The following is a 24,664-nucleotide window of genomic DNA, read 5'->3' as shown; positions in this document are numbered from 1 at the left end:
CCCAAAACAGTTTTTCAAGCAGCTTATTACTGTGCCTAGGGAGGCAGAGAGTATAGTGATTTCTCAGTGGGAAAAACGCAGGAAAATGTTCCCAAATAGCTGAAGGTCACACATCAAAGCAATGACTAGCTCAGAGGGAACACCCAGCTATCCAGACCTGGTATCTTAAGTACAAGCCACAGAGCAGCACCTTCCACCTGAGCTCTCATCTGCACATCAGAAATTTGGTAGGATGGTGGGATGGCAGCATCTTTGCTTTCACACAAAGTGCCAAAGGTTTTTTCCCTATAAGGGTGAATGTTGCCGCAAACATTCTTACTGATTTCATATCATCATTTAAAGTAATTCAGAAAGCAATTTGTGAGACTTTCTCGCTCAGAGGGAAGATGAAGACTTTAGGGTTCCTGCAAAACCCTGCACTGACTCTTGAGAACCCCAAAATATCACTCCATAGATTGATTAGATGTCATCTACCCACACATCAACTTTCATGTAATCAATGCATGTCCCTTCCCACGTGGCACTCCCTATGTTTGGCACAACTTCATCCAGCTACTCCCACCCTTTCCTATTTATGACTCTGAAAATCTATTTACCCATGAATAGATTCAGTTTGTACAGACCCTGCCTGCTGCGGGTCCTCTTCACTTAACTTTGGCTGACTCACCCAACGCTGAACGTGTGAGAGAGACCATTCTGTGGACATCACTATAAATAAACAATACAGACCCAGCTTTGCATTGTCTGTGACTGCCCCACACATAAACCAATTAGAACCAATTTTTTCTGCTACCCAGCAAGCTTGGAAACCTGGTTAACAAAGACAGCGCAGAAGCTCCTCTTGAAAAGCAGGACTTTATTAGCATCTCATCACACTGAGAAAGCAGTGTCTGACCCTGAAAACCCTCATTGAAAGCAAGAAAATACTCAGCTCCTGAAATTTTCCTGTGTTCTTTCATACTTTGGCTTCTTTGTCTCTTCAGCAGGACATTTCTTTCTGCACCCTGGAGATGGTAACCTCTCAGTTATAACTAACATGAAAGCCAAAACTAATGGCTTTCATTATTTGAAGGCATGTTGAATGTTACCATTTTCACAGAGAAGACGCCTCCTAGGAAGAGTTCCTGGCTAAGATTAGTGGCAAACGTCTCACTAAAAGTTTTTTTGGTGGAAAATTTGGCTTATGACTGAAAAGGAAATTGCAAACAAAATTGCTCTTCTCAAAACCACAGTTTTTCACCTGAAAATTGAAACCTTCAGCACACAAAGTTTTTCAGTTTAATGCTTAATTATAAGATTTTCTGTCATCAGGTTTTGGGTTGCTAATGCTTTTATTTAACAAAAAAATTGCACTCACAATATTTACAAAAATCATCTTTCTAATTTAAATCTTCAGTAGTGGGAAAAATATTCTCTCCAGTTGATTTATGACAGTAGTTGAAAGGCCGTATAATTTCAGGAAAAGTGTTAAGGAAAAGACATAAAAAGTACAAGAAACAAATGAGTCAGAAGTAGGAAGTGGATCAAAGATGCAGAAGACATATGGAATGAGAAGCAAATCTGAACTACTTCCTGAAAACATTGTTAGAAAAGCTTCCCTTCACAAAAACCAAGCACTCACTGATAGTAACCAACCATAATGTCTAGATAGCCCCAAAAAGGAATGATAGTTCAATTTACCTTAGCAGCAAGTCCTTGAAGTCCTGTTAATTTGGATGAGCAGCACAGAAGTGGGACTCACGCTTTGTCTGCTGTTTTGTTCATCTCTATATGCCCCAAGAAACCCAACTGCTGCAAAATCCTTCCTCCTTTGTCTGGTCCCCTCCTCCTTCTCCTCACCAGTGATTATTAAATGCTATCCTTCTGATCAGCAGCTGTTTTGTGGAAAATGGTCATTTTGTAATCCACAATGCAATCGCAGCACAGCTGTTCTGGGAGATTATATGGGAAGCGATTGGTGCAGCGGGTTGGGATTAAGTGCAGAAGAGTGACCTGTATTAACTGAGTAGAAAGTTTCTTTAAAACACTGAAAGATTCCAGCCGTCCCCATGTGGTAGCTATCTGGGGGCTTGTATGGAGGAAGATGGCAGCTTTGGCCAATGCTACAGGGGAGAAGTGACCTTAGCTGGGAAGCTGCCAGCACCCTTGGCATCAGGTCACCCCTTGCACTGTGCCCTGTCTCAGTGCAATGGCAAAGACCAAAATCATCCTAGGATACCTTCCTGGCCACACCCAAGAGTTGCAGAAAGGGCAGAATAAAATAAATGGGGAAAGTTTATGCATCTGCTCTGAGGACTGAGGATTTCAGTGCCTGAAGAGATACCAATACAGTGCTCCCCCATGGGCACTGGAATTTTTGATGCCAAAAGGAGCTCCTTAGCAGAAGAGCTGCTGAGTGGCAGACTGACACCATGGCATCACTACCACAAAGGAGGTGTTTGAAACAGCAGCTAGTCAAGCCAATAGCCAAAGCTTAGGAGAATGAGATAGATTGTCAGTGTCACTTGTAGTGGCAGCTTTTACCAAAATGTGAAGGTCACTGGGAATCCCAGCTGGTTCACATTGGATGAATTTGGGAACTTAGTAAGGATACAGAGATTCACATTGACACAAAGCCCCCTCTGAGCTCTTGTCCTGAAAGTTTAAAGGCTCTCAAAATAACTGTGTGGTATCAAACCCATGAAAAGTAAGAATGTCATCGCGTCTCATGAGAAAGGACTAGAAGCCATGGAGCAGAGTTGCACCAAATCAAACTGCAAGGGAGGAGAACATCCCAAAGGAAGACACGTCCTGTCTTCCTCACAAGTGCTTTTCCCAATGCCAAGTGGGTGAAGCTTGTACCACCACTGGGAGGGAATGAGGCAGATTCCCTGCATGCTGCTCTGCCAAGACCGAGGACACCAGTGGCGCATCCATTGTCACGCCCTGTGTCCGACACGGAGCGCGGAGGCTGGAGCAGTGCAGGGATAGCTCTGGGCGATGGCACAGCCTGTGACAGCCCCACACAGCATGGGCAGCAGACGGAGGAGGTCACGGGCAGCACATGGGCTGTGCCATGCCGGGCTCCTGACCCTCCCTGCCCTGAGCAGAACGGGCAGTAGCTCTGCGGTTATTTTAATCCAGTCGCTGCATAAACTCCTCTAATGTAGATAAGCGTTTCTAAGACGGACTAACTGAAAGCAATGCTGAATGTCCCTGTGCTCCAGGGACTGCCTGCAGGTTTTTGATTAATAAAAAGGTTCTGTTTGAAACAGATGTACTTAATTTCCTGGAGTAGGTAGAACAACAGCTGATGCCATTTAAAAGGAGAGTGGTTTTTTGCTTTCTTTTTTGCAGTCTATCCACATCTGGACATCTTAAATTTAACTTGTAAATGTTCAGTTAAAAAAAAAAAAAAGAAAAAAAAAACTGGTTTACGAGCTCAAGAATAAATAAAGTCCATCTCTACTGATAACTCTTAACGCCTCCTTAATTTTAAGCTTGGTTACAGTATCATTAAAACCCAAGATTCTTTATCAGTTTCTAAAGCTAAGTTCATGGCATATGTATTGGTGAAATTAAACTGAATTGGTTTAATATGAATAAGAATTCATGTTTGGAAATAAATTGATCAGAAATATGCTATGGTTTAAAAAATATGCTTATAGCAGATTTAGTATTCTGAATAATGGCAGATATTTATCCTTCCAGAAGATGGCAATCTTTCTCTAGTCTTCTTTCTGGGACTCTGCTGCTCACATGTATGCTGGGGGAAAGCAACACCGAAGTTTAGACTGCTATTCCTTCCCTTGAAATTCCTCCCCCTGTCCCCTTCTTTTTTTTGTTCTAACATTTTTATGAACACAAACTCTTTACCTTGACTCTGAAATGGGGTGCCGATCTGTCCCTTGGAATTATCTGAGTATGGGAACACTTGAAATCACTGGGAAAAGAAAAAAACCAGGAATGATTGCAGGAGCATGGCTTTTGCTCACCTTCTACCCTGCATGAAACTATTCTTTCCAACACTTTTCACAATATTTTGTCAAGTATCACATTAAATTTCCCCAGATTATTGCACCTAACTCATAGAACACCAACACCAGAGCATGTTTCCTGATGTTCAACAAACTCCCCTTTGCAAAATTATGGGGATTCTATCTGGTTTTGGTTTGGATTTTGGTTGGCTGATTGGTTGGTTGTTTTGTTTTTAAATTTTCTATATTAATCTTACCTCAATCTGGCCTATTATAGAAAGGAAAATCAACTGTATCTGTCTTTCACCCTGCTGTGCCTTCAGTTTTCTCCACTTTGTATCTGATATTTCCCACCATCATTTGGCTTGGCTGGAGTTTTTGCATGCCTCTTTCTCTTTGAACTCAGCAGCAGCCAGTCCCTGGTGACTCGTTTAAAATTCGCCCATTGAAGTGAATGCCCATAGCAGTTGATTTCCTGTGCAATCAGCCAAATGGTTGATTTATAGAAACAAAACAAGGAAACAAAATGCAAAAACCCCCAAAATCGTTGCACAGCACCACTGTGGAGATTGCCAACTCTAAAGAAGCCTGGGCGTTGACAAGTGAGTGCATTTTTATCCTGGCTCTATCCCTGGCTTGGGTGTATCTTGCCCCAAAGTGACAAATTCAACTCCCAGGGATGTTGGTGGAAAAGAAGGTCAAGGAGACCTTGCCAGATAGGGCCCAAAACTTGCAGTATTTAACTGGTGGGTCCCAAGAGGCACTGGCCTCCCCACAGCCCCCCATGCAGCGATGCTCCAGGGATATCAGGGACCATTTGCCGTCCTGACAGTGGCTCTTCAGCTGACCTGGAGAGGAAGGGAGAGGAGGAAGGAGGGCTATTTACACCCATGGAGTCGCTCTGTGAAAACTGGACAAAGGCAGGCTCATACTCACCCCTCATTCCACACATTCCTCGCACATGACACTTCCCACCGCTCCTGCTTTTGCCGTTTTTACAGGAAGATCACTCGGAGCCGCAGTCCCCTCCCTTACTGCCGCGCAGAAAGCAGGATGTCTCCCGAGTGACAGTGACATGGAGAGAGCCAGACTTCTCAAACCCAGTGACAGACTGCAAATGCCAGATTTCTCCCTGAGCTCTGAATAATTCCACTCAGATTGTAACCTTTATTTAGCTGTTTGCATGATGCATTAACTCTTGCTCTGAAAATGACCTCACCAGGCATATTTTTTTCTAGTCTAAGCACATTTAAAGGTGAATTCTGTTTCTAAGATGATCAGCTTACATTGCTAGACACTGAGACCGTGGCATAAACAAAGATTGAACGGGACTAAGTAAATGCATCTTAAAGATGGACAAACCAGTCAGTCAGTTTGGACTTAACTACTTTTTTTTTCCCCTTCTTTTTTTTCTCAAAACAAGTCTTAGTTGGCTGGATTTTTTTCCTAATGTTTATGGTTGTCAGACACTCAAAAACCACACAGAAAGCAGACATGAAAAGGAAAAAAAATCAGATGCAGCAACAAAGACTTTGGGGACTCACTAGAGATTCTAGGTGTCTCAATTTCTGGATAGGAAATATAAAACTATATATTATACATAAGGCTAGGTGGTTGCTTTTCACAGAGTACTTAAACTCCAGGATGTGTTCACCAGAGCACACAGAAAAAAAAATAGTATTTATGTAATTTAGCTAACCATAAACTGTAAACAGACAAGAAAACCTCAAATTTACACATAGATCTATAAGGGTATTAAAGAGGTGCCAGTTCAGAAAAGGGTCTGTACAAAACTTCAAGCAGACAAATGCTTACCTTATCCACAGCTCACTATTTCCATCTGCTCTTCTGAGGCATCCAGTGAAATACTACAAGGTGATCATGGATTCACCCCCGTGTCTTTCTGTCTGACTGAACATGTAGTAGCCAAGAAATTCCATAAGATCTGAGCAGACGCTTTGAAATGCACCAAGTCTGTCATTTTATTGATGGTTTAATTCTTTCTGAGCTCGCTAAATCATCACAGCACATTATATCAGCCACTAGATTGGCAGGGCGTCCACTTCTGCAGAATGAGCCTTTGTAATTTGGTAGTCCCCTCTATGAAAATTGCTGCTACTTTTAAATCTACCACTGACAAGATCTCAGTCTGTTACTACTCAGAATCACAAACACTCATACTCAGTGACTACCACAGGCTCCTGGGGCTTTTTATCATCAAGGGGAACCATTGCAACAACATAGTCTCCTCTCAGATGTAACAGAACCCAAGTAACTTTGGATAATCACCTCTAATGATGCACAGAACTCCCACCAGAGCTATAGCACATATTTTATACAACTATCCGGTATTGACTTTTTAGCAGAATATGACGGAGAACCCATCACATCCTTAGAAAAGTTATTCCAATGATTAATTAATCTCATTCTTAAAATTTTAGTCTTGCTCTGTAAACAGTGTCTGCTTTAGTTTTCCAACCTGACCAGGCTGCTCCAACACAAAAATAAATACCCAGTGAAGTGATTTCCTAAAAATGTTATTGTAAGAGTCACAAATCAATGTGTTTCATTAGAGGCACACACTGTGATCTAACCAGCTGGCTGGTGGCCCAAATTCCTAGTTCTGTACTTGGCTCTGACACATCATTTTCCCCTCCCATCGGCCAAGTCATTAGTGGTGCGTTTACACTGCAGTCAAAGCAGTGGCAGTAATGGGGAGTAAACATTCAGTGCTTGTTTTAATTGGGTGTTGCTAGGAATCTCACTCCAGCAGCAGGGAGCACAATGCAGGGTACAAACCTAAGTCCAGGAACAGAGCAAACTCTGCTAAGCTCCACATAGCCATGGCTGGATTGATAGTTCAAAATAGCCCTCGTTTCCACACACTGTAAAGTTGGGTCCTTGGAGTCATTCCTACAGATGCAAATCTACAACACAGGGGATCCTTGTTGATACTGGAATCAGCACAAGGACAGTGGGAGACATTCTGTTTTGGTAATGAAAAAATTTGAGGATCTAAAATTAATCTGTGCAGAGAGTACTTCACACAGATGCAGGTGGTCTTGGAGTCAAGGATATTTTTAATATGTTTTAAAGCAAAAAAAAAAAATTGAAACAATGCTGTTAAACCACATTGCACTTTGGTTTCACTCATGGAAATGAGAAGGCTAAAACAATTGTTCTTTGCTTCAATTTATCTTTTTCCCCATTTCACCATGCGGAATCAGAATAAGCAGAGTAAGAGGAAGCCTCCAAAGATTATTTAATCAATCCATCTGCATCACAATGATCTTAGCACCCTGAAAAACTTCAAGCCTACTGCTAAAATTCTTTTGTGAGGGAGATACCACTCCATCCTGGAATACACTCCTTTGTAATATCTTATTTTTCCAATCAAATCACAATGTAAACCAGAAACCTTTTCCATCTCTGCAAAATCCCATGGTGTCCATTCCACATCTGATTTATTTATTCACATGGATTGTGCTCTCAAGGCCATTGGAGCTACATAGTTCATTAAGGCTCTACTCACATGCTGGTATTTCAGGAACCAGTGCCTCAAACGAAGCATCTAAGCTAGCAGGAAAGGTTTGGAAATCTAAAAGAGTGAGTAAGACAGAGAGTTAGCTTTTTTAAGGCAAGGCGTGGGAGGTGTTTTCGTTCTTTAGCTATTAAAAACTCCTTGCTTTGACAAGAAAAAAAAAAGGGGGGGAGGAAGAGAAAACTGGGAGGGGAAGGATTAATGAATAAAGAGGCAGCATGGCAAGCAATGCAGTAAGCATGGTGGCCAGAAGGCACGAGTGAGTTTCTCAGGCTGGGTTCACTGACAGAGCAAGGGTGCTGGAAAGTAGAGATCAGAGGGGTCACAGTCTAATATGATGTCTGAAGAGAAAAATGAGACCAGCTTTCATTACAGGGCTGAGCAGAGGGGTTTTGTTACAGTGGGTGCTTTGAAAGCAATCGTGCTAGATATTACAATTGCACCTTTTATCTTTCTGGATATCCTGATAATTATCCAGGATTGAGGGCATCTCCTTTTTTTCCTCAGATTTGATGAGGATTTGGGATTCCTTTCCATTCCTTTATGGCATTTTGGAGCTGTGGCTTCACAGACAGTCCTGCAGTCAAACCCAATCTCCATGGCCGTGCACGCTGTGGTGGGCAGCACGCCGTACACCAGGGAGGAGGCAGGTCAGCACAGGGCAGCAGTGACACCAGTGTGGGGCCCTGGCCCCGTGCCTTGGAGGCCCAGTGGGAGCAGGGAATGCCAGGATCAGATGGTGTCACTGCCATGGGCACGGGGTGGATGCAGCACGTGTATGCTGTGCCAGGGGAGTTTCGGGGCACCTAGGCTTCCCTACAAGTCCTGAGGGCAAGGAGTGCCCCAGTGGTTAAAAACAAAAACATCAAATATTTTGGAGACAGCCAGCAGAGAAATTGGGCGTCTCTTCTTCTGTTTTTTTTTTTTTTTTTTTTTTTTGATTGCCTTTCTTTGGGTTAGGTTTTTATTTTGTTTTGTTTTGTCTCTCCTCCCCTCTCCACACCTCCCTGTTTCCTCATAGCCAGTATTCTGCATGCCCAGAAGATAACCCCAGCTCCATGCAAGGGCCAAGGACATCAGTTCCCAAGGGTGACCCAGCCATGGAAAGCAGGTGCCAGGCACAGTGACAGTACCCTGGCCCAAGGGAGGCCAGAACAAGGTGACCCTGCAGACACTGCCAGGGGCCTTTGTGCACGTACATTACAACCTGGGTCTTAAACCATGTGCTATTTTTCCGTCAGGCTCACAGTTAAAAAAAAAAAAAAAAGATAAACAGCAGTCCTTCCTAGCCCCCATTATTTTTTTCCGAGCTGTAATATCTCAAAAAACCATTACTTAGCTAACTTTGCAGGGGCCTTTGCCACAGATGACAAAAGATCTGTTTCTGACAGAAAAAGTGTGATTTATTTTAATGCAAGACATTGCTCAAAATCTGGTTTGTTGTTTTTTTTTTTTTTTAAGAAAAAGTAATTAGGAGTTTTAAAATGTGGATAAAACAGAGTATTCCCCTGCCAGCCTTGTTCTCAAGAAATAGCAAAGTGGTCATGACTGAAATTAAAAACAAAACCAAAAAGAGCCCTATAAAACTACTGAAGGAGACATGAGCTAGATGATGTTGGTTTCAAGTCTGGCAAAGGCAAAAGCAGCCAAGGCCAGACCTTGTGATGGAGTGTGTCAAGTGACTCTTACAAGAAAGAGGCAACACAACCAGCAATGTCTGCTGTGCTCTGTGCACCCATTAACAGGCTAATCTCAATGTTAGTCTCTTCCAGGGAGCCAAGGACTATTATTGCTTAGCTTTACAACTAAGCATTAAGCATTGTGGCTAAACAGCTTGACTGAACAAGAATTATTTGCCATCACCTGAACGAGGTAAGCATGAAGGCAGGAGAACCCAGCTAGCATGTTACCACAGGCAGAACTTGAAGAAATTAGGTCAGGCAGAAGGGAAAGAAGACTTCAGAAACCTCTTCCAAACAGTAAAAAGTAGTCCTCTGTGGTACAGCTTCTCATGGGTAGCAAAGGATGCAGGCTGGATAATGCACTGGAAAATGTACTGCAGGCAAGAATCCTGCAGGAATTGGGCTAGGCTAGAATGTAAAATAATGGACTGGATGAGCTAGCAAGATTTTCCAATCTCTAATTTCCATGGTTAAAAAAATTGCCACAGTTAGCATTGCTTGAAATTCTTTCTCATGAGTTACAGAATCTCTGAGTGAGGCAGAATATGAGGCTGGAGCAAGAGAGGTGGGTGTGTTTCCTGGATGACACAAAGGAGGAAAAAAAGAAGTCTTCAGCCTGGAATAGGCTATGAAACTAGGAGACTGGCTGGAGAGAAAAGGAGGGAACACAGCCCGGAGGGACTGCTCCCACCAGGCTGAAACATGGGTCAGATACACTGAGGACACCACGGTGAAGATTTGGGGGCTGGGTCAGTGGTAAAGAGGGTGGCTCTGAGGGAGCAGTGGCACTGCCTAAGCATGCTCATGGTCAGTCCTCATCTCTGGGTAAGAAGTGGGAAGGCTCAGCTCCTGCTCTCTGCATGACTCTCCAATATTAGTTTCCACCAGCAGAGTTTTCAATTATCAGAACATTTTGATTAGCAGCTTCTCTCCCACTCTCCTCGTCATTAAAACCCAAATTTTCTGTTTTGCTTTAGTTTGAACTCAGATTTCAGAAGGCTGGATTAAAACAAGGGATTGAAGATCTGGTCTTTCACTCCAATCCAGTGCTGGAAAATAAATATCCTCAATTACTCCCATCAGTCATGAAGCCTCACACACAGCTTGACCCTGCAATCCTGACTTTCAACATCCCTAGCATTTCAGTCCATGACTGGATGCAGTCTCAGGTCAGGCACACCCCTTCCAAAGCAAGTGACTGGCCTGTGCTAGGGCCCTTTACCAGGGCTGCTAAATCTGTGTTTGTTGCAATCCTGAGGATGCCCTCGGGCTCTGCTAAGGGACACCTAAGTCCAGCCTTATTGAGCATTTCCCAATCAGCCCTAGGAGAGTTCAGTCAATCCTACTGTACCGCATTTATTATTCCAGCCTTGGAACACCTCCAGGGCTAACACAGCAGACCAGGAAAACAGCTCCCTCTGCAATCATCATGCTCCAGGTTTGGTACAAAGGTGACGTGGGAAGTACAATATTGCTACGACTCCAAATGAAACCATTCCTGACCTTACTGGTGTTTCTCTCCACCCACAGTCTGTTACAGACCTTAAATGTGTGCTTCATGGCTCTGTTGGAGCAGATCTGCTGTTCCCCTCTCTTCATAGATTAAAAAGCATTTTTTAATTATTAATCGAAAATTAAAATCTCTAGTGAACTTCCCCACAGACCTTCTTAGCCATTTTTACAGCTTGCTCAAACTGCACTGAAGATCTAGAGACTCTTGTTTCAAAAGCTCTTCTGAGGTCCTCAAGAAGCTTTGAGATCCTCTAGAGCAGAAGAGCTACTGATGTCTTTTCATTGTTGCTAAATAAAACCTGTGGGTCGCAGATCAAATCTGGTAAGGTACAGGTTGTCCCAGACAGCACCAATTGCTGCCTTGGGGATGTGTTCAGGAAGGCGTAGGCAGGGGTGTCAGAGGAGCCATACAGCCAATCTGGCTTTGTTTACTGTATTTCCTAATGGGAATATGCCTGTACTATTCCTTCTCCACCTTCCCAGGCATTCACTGGTGCCCTGACTCAGACACCCAGCTCACTAGCCCATAACCAAAATGTACAGGCAGGGAAAGTGACCTGATGTCTGCAGGGTCTTAGCCAGATTATTCCACCACTGCTTGGAAAATAGCCATGGCTTGGGATGTCTATGTCCACCCCCAAAAAGCTTCTCTCTCTTTTTCTGAGCCCAGGGCCTCTCTAAGCTCCTGGGTTATGTGTGGGTGCTCAGACTTCCCACAGAAGAGAGCAGCAGGGAATGCAGGGAGTGCCACTTCAATCTCCTATCCCAGAGGCAGATTTAATCGAGTGCTTCCCACAGAGCTTAGGGCTCCTAGCAGTGATGAAGGAGACTGAGTCTCTTAACAGTCCTTTGGAGGTTCTCACAGAGGCTTTCCCTGTAGTGGTCACACGTTTCATGGACACAGGGGCATCAGCTGGACACAGCAGATACCTGTTCTGACCCTGTGCACAGCATTCACCCTTGGGGTTTTTCTTGCCCACATTGCAGCCATGGTTTCTCTTAAATCTCTGTCTTTTTAGGGTAACATCCAAGCCGGGCTGAAAAACTTAAATTGACAAGGAATTTACTATCCCTAAACTGTCCCAGTAGCTAACCAACCTCTCAGTTTGGAGTGCACACCCTATTTCTAGATGCTCTTCGCTGCCAGCCAGTGAGGTGACTTCTCTATTGGCAACGCAAGCAGTCCAAGGCATGCACAAGCCCTGACAGGCAATTTCCCATGTTGTTCACAAGCTTTGTGGCAAGTTCTGGCGTGTGGCAGCCAGTGCTCTCCGAACAGCAGGAGGGTTCTCTCCTAACAGCAGGGCTGACTCTGGCAGCATGGCTCAGGGCACCGTTCCTAACAGATTATTTAAGGGGCAAGGCTACCTTCTCTGGGGGAGAAGAAGTTTTATTCAAATGAATGCTGTGCCACTTGCCGTCAGGTTCAGAGCACCAACCCTGGATCACTTTATTTACCAGTGTAGGTGTAACTTAGATTTCAACAAGACCTTTTCTTGCAGCACTGTTTACTATTAGAAATCTATCTCTCAAGTGAAATATTTGTGGACTTCGATTAAGTCAATTCCTAACTTTCTTTTACATAAACTACATTTTGAGTCCTTTCCAATTTTTAGCATCCTTTGAGAAATTCAAACAGGGAAACAGAAGCCAGTACTCCAGCATGATATCACCAGCCAGGCCTGAACTGCAGGCTCTTCCCAGCTTGCCTTCTCCTTAGGAGCACAAGTCTTCTCCTGTCCTCACCTGTGTACCTCATCTCCAGGGTCAGGGATCCTACAGATTTGTGCCAACTGGAGAATACACTAATCTTGTCCCTGATATGAGCTCTCAGGGGATCAGACTTTAGAGGGTGCCAAGTTATACTTCCACTGCTCAGCTTGGACATTGAAGTTAGTGGGACTGAAAAAATGAAAATGTTGTCCCACTCACCACTCCCCTCATACCTTTCAGAGTGATGTCTTTCCTAATCTGTTAAGGTTTTTAGCCTGGAGACTATTTATTTTGATTCCCATATCCTCTATAGTGGCACTGTGAGACAGGATACTGTCTCCAATCTCCCTGTCACATCTCAACACACACTTTGCTATAAGAAGGTATCCATAGCATTTTGTTGTTTAAATACACTGAAGAGATCCAACTGTGCAGTTTGAGCTGACCCTTACTGTTGTTGTCCTCCTCCCTGTCATTTATGTGATACACAAATATGGCAGAAATTAAATTTTCCTGGTAAATGAGTTCAGGAGATGATAAAAGATGACATCCATGGGAACCCCTCTAGGAGAACTTGCAGTAAGAGGATCTCCCCTGGCAGGTACTTTCTGAGGTCTAACCACTGACACGCTTTCCAGCCATGCAGCAGGAGTGCTGTTGGTTATTTGCCTCTAGCCCTGCCTCCACAAGAACACTTCTGCATCACACCCACTGACTCTTACACGCCATGGTCCTGTTCATTCCATTCCAACACAAAAATAGCTCCTGCTCAGTCTCTTTCCCTCTGTGACCACAGCAGGGCTCCGTCACCTCTGTTCGCAGGGCGCTGGTCACGCCAAGGCAGGGAGCCACTGCAGGGTGCTACAGGTGAGGGGAGCACGTAGACAGTGTCACCCTGTCACTACACAGCTCCCATTGACTCAGGGACACACTGATGCAAGCTTTGTGCTGTTGCAAAACAAATACTAGGGAGTTTCAGGCTCGGCAGCCTGCAGGTGTGACACAGCTGTCACTGTGCCTCAGCACAAGTGTCACTGCCTTGCTAGGCAACCATCACAACACGGCAATGGCCTGCCAATGTACCACGGGAAGGTCACAAGGCTGAGTCCTGAACCAGCAGCCTCAAACTCCAGGGCTTCTTTTGTTGAGCTCTCCATGGTCAGGTAGCCCAGGAGACAGAAATTATCTCCATCAACCAATATTTGTATTAGTAATAAAAATGAAAAAGAAAAGAAAAACACCTCAGCCTGCTTTGTAAGCACAAGTACAATTTTCAGCTGTGAGCCTAATTTCCCAGCCATCAGAATGTATTTTTCTCCATATCTGTCCATTTTCTCCCCAAGGCAAACACTTCACTAACCGAATTATGGGCAAAGTTTTAGGGGCTATGTTCAGCCCTCTTGGAAAATACACACTCAGCATACTGGAAGCTTACTGTCCTTATTGTCAGTACAAAGACTTCCCCCTGAAGTTCTGCCCCTGACTGGTAACCTCTGCTGGGGCACTTGAAGGGACAGCTTTGCCTTCAGCAGAGAGCAAGGTGGCATTAAGTTCTGAGCAGTAGATAAAGCCAGGAAAGCAGGAGTCTCATTGTGCTAACCCTTATCTCCAGAAACACCTTTGACATGCAGAATGTTTGTTCGAGGTGATTACCTGGGTGGAGAGGTTATTGTTGCATAAATTATTTACTTTTAAAACCACAGTTATTTGCCTCCACCCTTCTCACCACTGCCCTGTGTACCCCACTCCTAACACACCTTAGCATTTGGGAGCCCTGGGAAGAATTAGGAGGACAGCTGTGCTGGGGTGCACCTGGCAAGAGACAGATGTCCACTGGGACCAGTCATTTGCACAAAAGAGCAAAAACAGTCACCTACAAATGAAGGGAAGTAAGACCAAGCCTGGTAGCAAGGCATCAATTCCTTTGCTTTTGCCTTTCCCTGTCTCTGCCACATCAGAGGCCAGGGTGAGTTTCAGTTAATCAACAGCACTTGAGGACACGGTTTAGTGGTGAACACGGTGGTGGTGCTAGCTGGACAGTGGGACCTGGTGATCTTAGAGGTCTTCTCCAACTTTAACCATTCTGTGATTCTGTGGCATAAACACAGTCTAGCAAGCCTCATGCACAACAGGGATGTGCTCCCTCACATCCCTGCAGGTGAGAAGTATATACAGCTTTTTTCTTCTAATGCTCTGTGCATCTGAAACTCTCAGAACCATTCCTTAACAGCTGCCTGAAGGGAGCAAGCAGTAGAATTGACTGGAAGGGGTTTGGATATACCCATGACACAGCTGCACTGATAAGAAACTCCTTAGAGTGCAAAGGAGAGATGGAAAATCAGCACGGGGTTACTGGATAGAAGGAAGGTCACTGGCAACACTTCCCTGAGGTCACTGGCAACACTCACATTGGTTTTTTGTGGTGCAGGATTACACCCATAGTCTTAATCCCAGAAAAAGCAAGTTAAATTCCTGGCCTGCAGTATGTCCTGCTGTGTCCAGTCCAGCACTGGAGGTCAGAACCAATAGGCTTCCATTACTGGGTTTCCCTTGGGATGCTACTCCACACACCAACAAAAGTCGGTCCTGATAATCAACTAAAAATTTCCTTTCTTTCCATTGCACCAGTTACTTTCTTCTAGATCTTCTCCCTTAAGCAGCATATTCCACTTGCCTCTGCCCTTCCAAGACAAAGTTTCATCACTGTGTATGCAAACCCAGTTCTTCAGGAGAAGTGCCTGACCAGCCCTGCCCTGCCTTGGTTCACCACTCTGTCAAAAGGAAGCACAGCACTTGCAATGCTGGGAGCAAGACTCAGATTTTCAGAATTGTTAAGGAATCTCAATCTCAGAGCAGTCTGTGGGAGCTGCAATGACCGTGTCCAGCTGGCCCAGCAGGCAAAGAGGCTCCACTCCCAGTGGGACAGGACTGGTTACCTCCAGAAGCAGGTCTTGCTGCTCCTGAGACAGCCATGATCACCAGAAACAGAATAACCGCGGTACAACGGTCAGCGTCACATGTATAGAAATACTCCCCAAAGTACCAAAACTGAAGAGAATAATGAAAATAAAATGGTTCTCTTTCAGGCCAATGATTGCACTCTGAAATAGGGACACAGATCTCTGTGATAGCTATGCTAGTGATGAGTACTGCCTTTCAACATCACCTGGATTTCCAAGGGCAGTAGTAATGATTACATTTCTGAGCAGCATCTGGCACGCTGGGGCTGGCTTCTCAGCATTGCCATAGAGCAGATAACAGTAATAATCATTAGTAATAATATGGTTTGGTTTGCTTCCTCAGACCGTTAGAATAAGTTGTCAGTAAGAGTAATGAGCATTGTGCTTGCCTTTCATGCCAGTGAAAATTTAATTCCAGTGCTACAAAGGTATTCACCTGGCTCTATGAGGATATAAAGACACTAGCTCTAGGCACAAGCAGCCATATTCCCCAAAATATCTATTCCACATGCTCTGTCTCACTAACAGAATGATTCAAGATTGAGAAAAGAAAAAAACCAGTCACTTATTCCCCAGAGCTATTAACCCCTTGTTCCTTCAGCAGGCTTACCAGGGAAACAGTCACAATATGTGAGTCAAACTGAGGCAGCTCATAGGCTGAATATGGCCCAGATATGTGCAGACCATTAAATTACATTATATTTGTGGGGCAGCCTGGAAAGATAAATTGAGTCAGACGAGTACCTATAAAATCTGTCATGGTTTAAGCCACTCTTGTTCAGTGGTTTATTGCTATCCTCTGAGCTATGACACACGAGCTGAACAGTGTCTGTAGTGGTATGACGTGAAACAGAGCAGCATAAATCACATCCTGCAATAGTTAACTTATCAAAAGGTGAATGGATGCCTTTAGTCTCTCTGGGACTGAGGACTAGAAAACTGAGACAGATCTATTATAATATATTCTTCCAGCTCTTGAGTGCATGTACATACACAATACATCTATTATTTTCAGAATAGGGCTCACTTACTTTAAGAGTAAGAATTCAACAACCAGCCACAAATGGTTCCCAAATTATACTAGCATAGAAGAATACAGCCTCTCTAGTCTGTTCAGATTTACAATACAAGAAGGAGCATCAAGGCAGGTGTTTCCAAGCAGTACTTTGGTGTGGTGCCAGAAGTTCAGGTAGTTGGACCCATTCAGGTCCCAGAGATCCAATGCAGGGTGAAACACCTGAGGCTATTGGTGAAAACCAGTGAACTCCCACAGGAAAGGCACAGGGAGCTGCTGGCCATTCTCAAGATGTAAAAACAGGCAGACTCCCATTGGGGAACAAACAGGACACCCTCCTCACTTTTTTTTTTTTTTTAATTACTTTAGGGAAAGGACACACCTTCGTCCTCTGTGCCAGGCCTTAAATTCCAGACCACCAGTTCAATGATCTTTGTCCTATTAGTCATGGCAGGGGCATTTACAACAATGATGAGTGTGGCTGTCAGCATTGTAAAGCACTCCAGCATGCAGCCACAGAAGAAAGCCTGTACAGGCTAAGCAAACCCAGCGATAACAAGTAAGTGTCTGTTCTGAGATATTTCAAATTGAATTACAAATTATCCGACTTCCCGGCTAGCAGGGGTCAGATTACAGCAACTGACTCTAAGGAGGCAAGAAGCATTCAAGAAACGTGAAGTTTATTCCTCGGTGGTGGAAGTCACCAAAGCTGGGTGAACTGAACTGTCCTACAGACAAAATGCAGCCCACAGGCCACTGGCTGGACCACTTGGACAAAGTCAGTTGTGGATGTTGGAACCTATGCAATGTCTCAGACAACTCATTTTAACTGTTGCTGGTTACATTTAACACCTCAGAAGAATAAAGCTCCCTTTCCCTAATTGTTTCCAAAATCTGTATTTGGAGACTTCGAAACAAGGAAACCCCTAAACCCAAATAAAAATTCCCTTGTACTGAAGAAAGTCTTGAAGTTTGTAATTTGCAAAAGGATGTCAGAGTCACTGGTTTCTTCACAGACTCCCCTCACAAAGCCTCTTTCTGCCATGTCTGCAGCAGAGTATTTAGACAGAAGGCTGCATGGATTGGATTTCAAAGCAAGGAAGGTCAGATGAGATCTTCCAGCTGTGAATAGCCTCCAGATGTGGGCTTTTCTTCTCCAGTCCAGAGGGAGGGGATGAAAATGCCTTTCATTAGTCTCATAAAATTAAATGGAAAAACATTGTCTACTGAGGAGGCTGGGCAGCAGAGAAGGTGGAGTCAGAAACTGGGCAGAACAGAATAGGAAAAAAAAGGAGGACCACAGTTGAAATAGTTCAGGATGTGTATCATCCTAAAAGCTGTATTCTCTGAGGAGGGATTGGTCTTTAAACAATATGGCAGGCATCAGCAATCGAGGCATTTGGAATGGAAAAGGCCAAATAAACCAAAACATAACTGTTTGCAGAGAGAATATTTGTTCCTTCCCCAGAGCTGTGATGGGATCATAAACTGTGAAACACCTCCAGGGAGGCTGTGTCTGAGACAGCTTCTGGGTGAAACCGTGCTAAGCCACAAAAAACATGCTTCTCTTACCAGCACCCCACAGTCCTGGACTTGTATCTAGTTATCTTTTCTTCTGCAAAGATTGTCTATGGACAGCTTATGCCTCCTCTCAGCTTATTCATGCAAAATCATTCTCCTTAATTGAAATTTGTCTCCAAGCAATGAATCTGTGCAAGCTGGAAAGGCCAATATCCCTGGGGACAAGTTTTAGTCTCAGTTATTTCTGCAAATGTACTACTCCCAACTGCAAATACACAGAATCCAAATTTAATTGCTGATACAAAATGTGGTATTTCCTGCTTGGACAGGTGTAACAGTTTAGATCAGACAGCTAGAGCACATTTACTCCAAGGGAAGACTAAGTCTCTTCTATCTTCTAAATGTCTAAGGAAATCTATGAAGGAAATTTAAGGAAAGTAAAGCTAATAGGGAAAACAATGTTCTCCTCATTTTGAGATCATTACCACAATCTTTGCTTACTTTCACTCAAAAGTCCCTATTTCTGGATTATAGCATGTCCTTAGCACACCAGTGTAAAGAACATTAGGAATGTCCTTAAGAGATGTCAGCTCCTCATCTGGAAGTTTGCTCTCTTTTCCAGCTCATCAGTTCACTTTCCACTTCTGCAATGTGTCACCAGTGGTCAGATAATAATATGGGAATTACTGTAGAACAAAAGCCCCAAAAATAGCTTTACTAGAAATGTAAGATGACTTGTGCCAGCCCAGATGAAGAAGCAGTATCTCTTCTCTTGCAGTCACCTCCCTTAGGAAAGAAGTGTAAGAAACAGAGGAAATACAAACTGTGTATCCCAGCCTGCCTCCTCAGCTCACATCAGCCTGTGGTTTAGGACACTTCTGATGCAGAGGTAACATCTGTGCTGCTGCATTTGACACTCTCCAAAGGAAATACGCTGCACAGATGTGCCCAACCCCTTCATGGATTGTCTTCCACCAACAGTCTGTGGCAGAGTTCCATTATTCCTTGATGCCTACGTGGAAAAGTCCATAGCTTGTTTATTTTAAACCTGTTGCCTAACCAGTTTATCAGGTGCCATTAGTTTTTGTGATATGGAACTGCATGAATGTTAGTTCTTTGTTGACATTCTCCATACCATTTGTGATTCCCTTTCAGGCATCTCTTCTTCGAGATTAGCAATCTGTGTTTACCCAGAAACTTCTCCTACTTCTGATCATTGTTGATGTCTTCTCTTCTCTTCTCTTACTAGTGTTTCTTTATGCTCTTCAGTGTAATAACCAGAAGCACTCACAATTTTCAGACTTTCAGCAGACCATGAAGTACACAGAAGTACAATCATGTTCTTTGTTTCTTCTGTACTCATTCCTTACATTTCTTTTTGGTTTTTTGACCTCAACAGAGCCCTGAGAGACTGTTTTCAGCAGCCTCTCTGCAATGGATCCAAGAATTTCTTTCTCTGCTGGTAGGAGCTGACTTAGAGACATTCAATATATCTGTACAGCCAGACTGTTTTCTTCCTAGTGGAATTCCCTTTCATTAGCCACCACTGAATTTTGTCTACCAGGTAGAGCCTAGGCACTCACTGCCAGGAGATTTTCTGCAACCCTTTGCAGCTGGCTGTATGTTGCCTCTCTGGGATAACTGTGGGATTCAAGTAAACTTGCGGCTCATGTTCCTGTCCACACTATTACAAGTGTGTTGAATAACACTAGTGAATAACACAGAGCCCTGTGAGGTCCTTCTGATGAGCTCTTTGTCGAGACTGACCATTTGAAGTGCTCCGGTTGGTGCTTGTTTTCTTACTTATGATTCCATTTACAGAGCTCTCCACAGCCAGGGCCTGCCTCTGAGACTGGCCCAGTGCAAACCAGAGCCTGGCACCAGCCCTTACAGATGCAGGGTGCTCAGACAGCAGGTATGTGAGGCCACTCTGTGATAACTAGACCTAGTTGCTTTAATGGCATGGTCCTTAAATCAAAAAAAAATCCAGGGATGCAAGAAACTGAACTCAGATGCTTGCTGGCGTCTGTGTCACTGAGTTTCAGGGCATCTGAGGGCTGCATAGGAAAACCAGGGTTACTGCACAAGGAAGGTTGAGGCCATTCACACCAGTGGAGGGTCTGCACCATTCCACTGCAACTGCTCACCTCCATCTAGCAAGAGCAGGATGGCTTATACACAGATCAGTGGGCCAAGTGTGAGCACAGCATATTCCCCCCTCTCCTCTGCCAAACCACAGGCTCAGCCAGGATGTGGCCCTGATTGCCTCCTCTGAAATACCTCAGCTCCTCCACGTTCAGCCCCTCAGAATCTCCCAGTTGGGATTCCAAACTGCAGAATGTGCCTTCTGCTGCTGACTCTGCAGCTGCCAAAAACCTCACGGTCATGTGCCCCATGGTTTCAGGTGCCACACTGTCTCCAAGGTGAGAGGGGCCACTTTGGGGGAAAGCAAATAGGAAAGTATCCCAGGCATGAGAATGCCTCTGTGGTTCTCAAGACAGGAATTTCTCTCACACCCATCCCCTCCCTCTATTCCTCCACGCTGCCTTGTGCAGTTGCTGAACCAGCAGCAGCAGCAGTGGGCAAGTTTAGTCACTCCAGCACCTGGGTATCGATTACACCTGAAGGTGGAAAATAAGCAATCAAAAACAAGGTGTCAGCCTTGCCAGAGGATTCTCCTCAACTCCCAGTTTGGGCCTACTGCCAGTTCTCACCCTGCTGTACTTCAGCATCCCAGCTCTTCCCATGACAGGTGTTTATTCAGGCAGAGGCATTTCACTTTATGAGGCTTCAGGCTTCATGGAAGGCAGAGAATTTCCAGAGCTGCTTTTCCTTGCAGCATTGAGCAACCTAACACCACTGACAGCCAGAACAGGCAAAAAACAGAAGCTTCTTTGTGTCAGGGTCAAGCCCTCCCATTACTTGTTTCTGCCTGCTGACATTTCCCTAGACGGCAAAAGGATTTTTAAATTACAGTGACAAGCTGGCCTTTCTTGTATTAAGAACTCAGCATGCATGGTACCCAGCAAGCCACGGGATGAGCAACAGCCTGCCTTCAGAGACTGCTCTCCTGGGAAGAAAAACCTCCACAGATCTCTGATTCAGAGCCTCTCAGCTTGGCAACCCTCCCCAGGCATTTTGGTAGGGACACAGGGCATACCCAGTGATCCACACTGGCGAGCAGCATCAGCTGCTGCTGGCACAGAGTGCAGTGCAGAACCTCAGTGGCCACTTGTGTGACTACAGGGCAGGACTGCTTTCCAGCAAAGAGAAAGGCTGGAATTCATTTCTCCAACACAGCCACGTATCCTGCTCCCCCAAAAGGGGACAGCAGAGACAACAATAAAACCCCTCTGAGAGATGGAGATGCACATCAGCTACCAAAGACTTTGCAGCTTCCATTTGCCATTGCTGTTTCCATCCTGCTTTCACTCTGCAGTCACTTATTTTGGTGGCTGTGGCATGCAGAGATCTCTCTTAACTTACCATACCACACTTCACCATGCCCACTCTTTGTCCCATGGCATGGAGATGACCTCTGCATGGATGGAGCCATGAAGGTGACAGCACTGGACTGGAACAAGAGGACAGGAGGCAGCACAAGGAACCCCCCGAGCTGTGCAGCCCACAGACGTTCGTTGCCCGGTCAGAGCTGGTCTGCCCTGCCACACTACTGCTCCTGACACATGATGAGGCCATCCTTGCTGTAACATTTGGAGATTTCAAAGGACATCCATACCTCACTTCTCCTCCACCCTGAGCTCTTCTCCTAAAGACAAAAGGGTTCTGCAGACAGCTGATGGAGTTGGTGGTGATGTGGCAGGCATAGCTGTCCTGTAAGTGGTCCATGACTCAGAAGGGCCTCTTTCCCCACCATCATAGAAAACAGTCATTTTAAGGACTATAACCAGCTATCAGAGCTGTAACACAAGTACCACACAGTAGTTCCTAACACGTGTCTCGCTGCCTCTTTAGCTACAACAACAGAAATAGGACACTGGAGTGCCCTGTCAGCTGCCTGCACACTGCCTGCCCCAGCACACTCACAGCAGCACTGTGGCAGGATCAGACCCTGCCCTCAGGAGACTTTTGCCCTGTTCTTCTGGAACTGATGAAGATGATGGTGTCTCTTTTTTCTCTGTGCCTCACTTGACCCAAAAACCTCAGCATTCATACCAAACCTGTCCACCACAAAACTGTTGTTGCAGGTTTTTCATCCTGTGCCTCATTTAGCTCAGCTTGATCCCCTAGTCCAATTTTGATGAGTACTATAAAGTAGACCCATTCTCTTGCATATCACAGGAGATGTAACATTTTTTCTCATCAAGGCACTACCTACAGCTCTAGGGCAACACTTAAGCTTCAGTCCAAGGTTCAAAATCTGCATTTTTTCAGTTTATCTCCAAAAGTCTTTATTCTTCACCTATGAGTACTCTTTACCTGTATCATGTCCTTTGCTTCAATTCACTAATTCTCACTTTTTGCCACATATCTCACAGGGATGGAGGTGTTCTAACACACCCATCAAATCCAAGCAATCACTTTGTGACATCTATCAAATACAAGCAATCATTTTGTGACCTTGAGATGTTTTGCTGAATTTTGTTCACACTCACAAAACATCATCCTTAATAAGCACACTTGAAATCCAAAAGCCCAGACTTTTACTACTGTGTGTTTTCTAATCACGCTCAGAGCCTGGCAATGTGGTGAGTGCTCCCTTTCTCTTGCTAGCTCATTTCCTCCCCCGCATTCCCAGTACACAGCTGCACGGGAACATGACAACTCTGACTGTGACTAGTATGAAAGTATCACAGACCATCCAGGCAATTCCTTAGTCCCACAGCACCGTTTGGGACTACACTAGAGAAAGATCCCTTGTCAAAGGATTTAAGCAAAATCTGTCAGAAATTAAAACCTTTAGCTTTTACTGTCATTACCACTGGTAGGGCATATCTGGGGGTGAAATATGGCTGTGAGATCTGTGAACGTTGGAGGGACATCAACATCTGAAGAACTCTAAATGACATGATCTGTGTTCTTCTGTGTTATCACATTGTAAGATCTCCTCCAGCTCTCTCTCCTCTTTTCCTGTTAAGTTGTTTCCAACTTTATTTCTCTTGCAAGCTCCAAAGGCTCACACCCTCTGAATAGCTAACTTTGAATTTATTTTCCCCCAGATAATAGGTCTGCATTTTTCCAGTTTGAATCTTGTGCTATTATTTCCTGCCCATATCCTGCCTCAAGCATGAGGGAGCCGCACGAGCGGTGACTGTACATTACAAAAGCAGAAGGAATGGAGTCACAAAAATTTTTGTGTTTGAGAATGCATAAAGGCACAGACAAGGAGCGGGTACACATGAAGGGAAGCAAAGTATAATTTATTTTTCTTCTCAAAAGTCCACTCAAGAGCTGGCAAGAAGCAAAGGGGGCAGGGAGCAAGGAAAGAGAGCTTAGTTAAATGTTCGGTCTTTATGCTGTGGTGAGAGGTTTTCCCCCTCACAAATTCTCCCCTTACCACCAGTTTCTTGACACGGTGGCACTGCTTCAATCCCTGATTCACTAATCACAAAAACTGCCATGAAGTCAGTTCAAGTTGTTCTGGTTCTGTCCTGCTGCAAATGCCCTCGGAAGCTGGCTCGCAGTGTGACACAAGTAGATGTTTCCTCTTTCAGAAGGGAACCATTGCTCTGCAGTCACAGGAATCATTTCCGTCTCTCTCCCCCTCAGGGAATGAAGAAACAAACCTAGAGATTTTCCCCTCCCTCTTCCATGCAGGGCAACAGAAAGGAGAGAACTTCCCAGCCTCCTGCCAGCTGTCTGCACTTTCTTCAGGAACTTGGAGCTCAGAGGCGTTGTCCTTTGGCTGCATCACCCATGGTGTTCAGCCCTCTCTGTCCTGCCCTGACCTTGTCAATGTTTAGCTGTCTTTCCATCCTAGAGACACTTTACTATTTCTTCTTCTTCTTCTTCTTCTTCTTCTTCTTCTTCTTCTTCTTCTTCTTCTTCTTCTTCTTCTTCTTCTTCTTCTTCCTATGCATTGAGCTTAGTGCTTTCCCCCCTTCCATCAACCCTTCTCCTCAACAGGAGATCAGTATAGGTAACCACCAGGAATTCTTCCCTGAGCTTTTCTTTCCATTTAGTTGTGAACGTGATCTGCCTGCTTGGTTTGTTAATATGCCAGGTCCCTTTCAGTCTCTGCCATCCATATTTCCAGGCTAGCACTCTTCCTCCATATCTGTAGAGGCTGTGATGCTATAACATTATTTAAATAAAGGCATGCTGAGATTCAAAAAAGCAAGATACTGTGAAGAGTGAGAAGCAAGTACATAAGCCTTTATGTGCCTTCCAAACCTTGCCTCTGGCTGCAAAAGGAGATCCTACAACATCTGGTCTAAGAAGAAACCCAGCAATCCTTGAGTAGAGCTAACATGCATACAGCACATGGGAGCAGCAGATAAATAAAAATATGTCCTATTATCAAACCTCAACTACAGCGCAAAGGGCACCCTGCCCTTGCCTTGGCCTCTTAACCAAGGTCCATTTCTATGGAAAATCAACACAGTTGCAGTCTAGGATGCAGGACAGTCAAGCAGCTAATTCACTTTGTTGTCACTGAATTAAAGAACAGTAAGGCACTGTCAATTTATGCCGTTTCTTGGTGCCTGTAGGATTTTTTTCCTCTACTAATATGGTAAAACCTGTTGGTGTAGCAATCAGTACTGTGCAGTGCACACTACAACAGTCACAGAAGACAGAGCTAG

General features: G+C 44.5%; 1 protein-coding gene across 6 annotated transcripts in view; it reads right to left on the bottom strand.

Annotated features, from left to right (window-relative positions):
• The window catches only part of GSG1 (germ cell associated 1), a 110,688-nt gene that overhangs the window by 9,093 nt on the left and 76,931 nt on the right, over positions 1-24,664 (bottom strand). The window contains exons 1-4 of one of the 6 annotated variants that reach the window (XM_026794519.2): positions 5,772-6,465; positions 4,893-5,067; positions 3,856-3,922; positions 1,681-1,874 (exon numbers count right to left, since the gene is read on the bottom strand). The exons of 1 other annotated variant lie outside the window; for it this stretch is intronic. The gene's annotated coding sequence lies outside the window, so the exon portion shown is untranslated. Of the gene's footprint in view, positions 1-1,680; positions 1,875-3,855; positions 3,923-4,892; positions 5,412-5,771; positions 6,466-24,664 lie in introns of those variants that run through there. 4 more of the 6 variants (XM_026794518.2, XM_026794520.2, XM_074539494.1 and 1 more) reach the window with 4 other exon arrangements.

Source organism: Zonotrichia albicollis, chromosome 4 (genome assembly GCF_047830755.1).
Source record: "Zonotrichia albicollis isolate bZonAlb1 chromosome 4, bZonAlb1.hap1, whole genome shotgun sequence".
Classification (NCBI taxonomy): Eukaryota; Metazoa; Chordata; class Aves; order Passeriformes; family Passerellidae; genus Zonotrichia; species Zonotrichia albicollis.
Note: the sequence above shows the minus strand (reverse complement) of the source record. Positions and strands in the feature narration are given on the sequence as shown.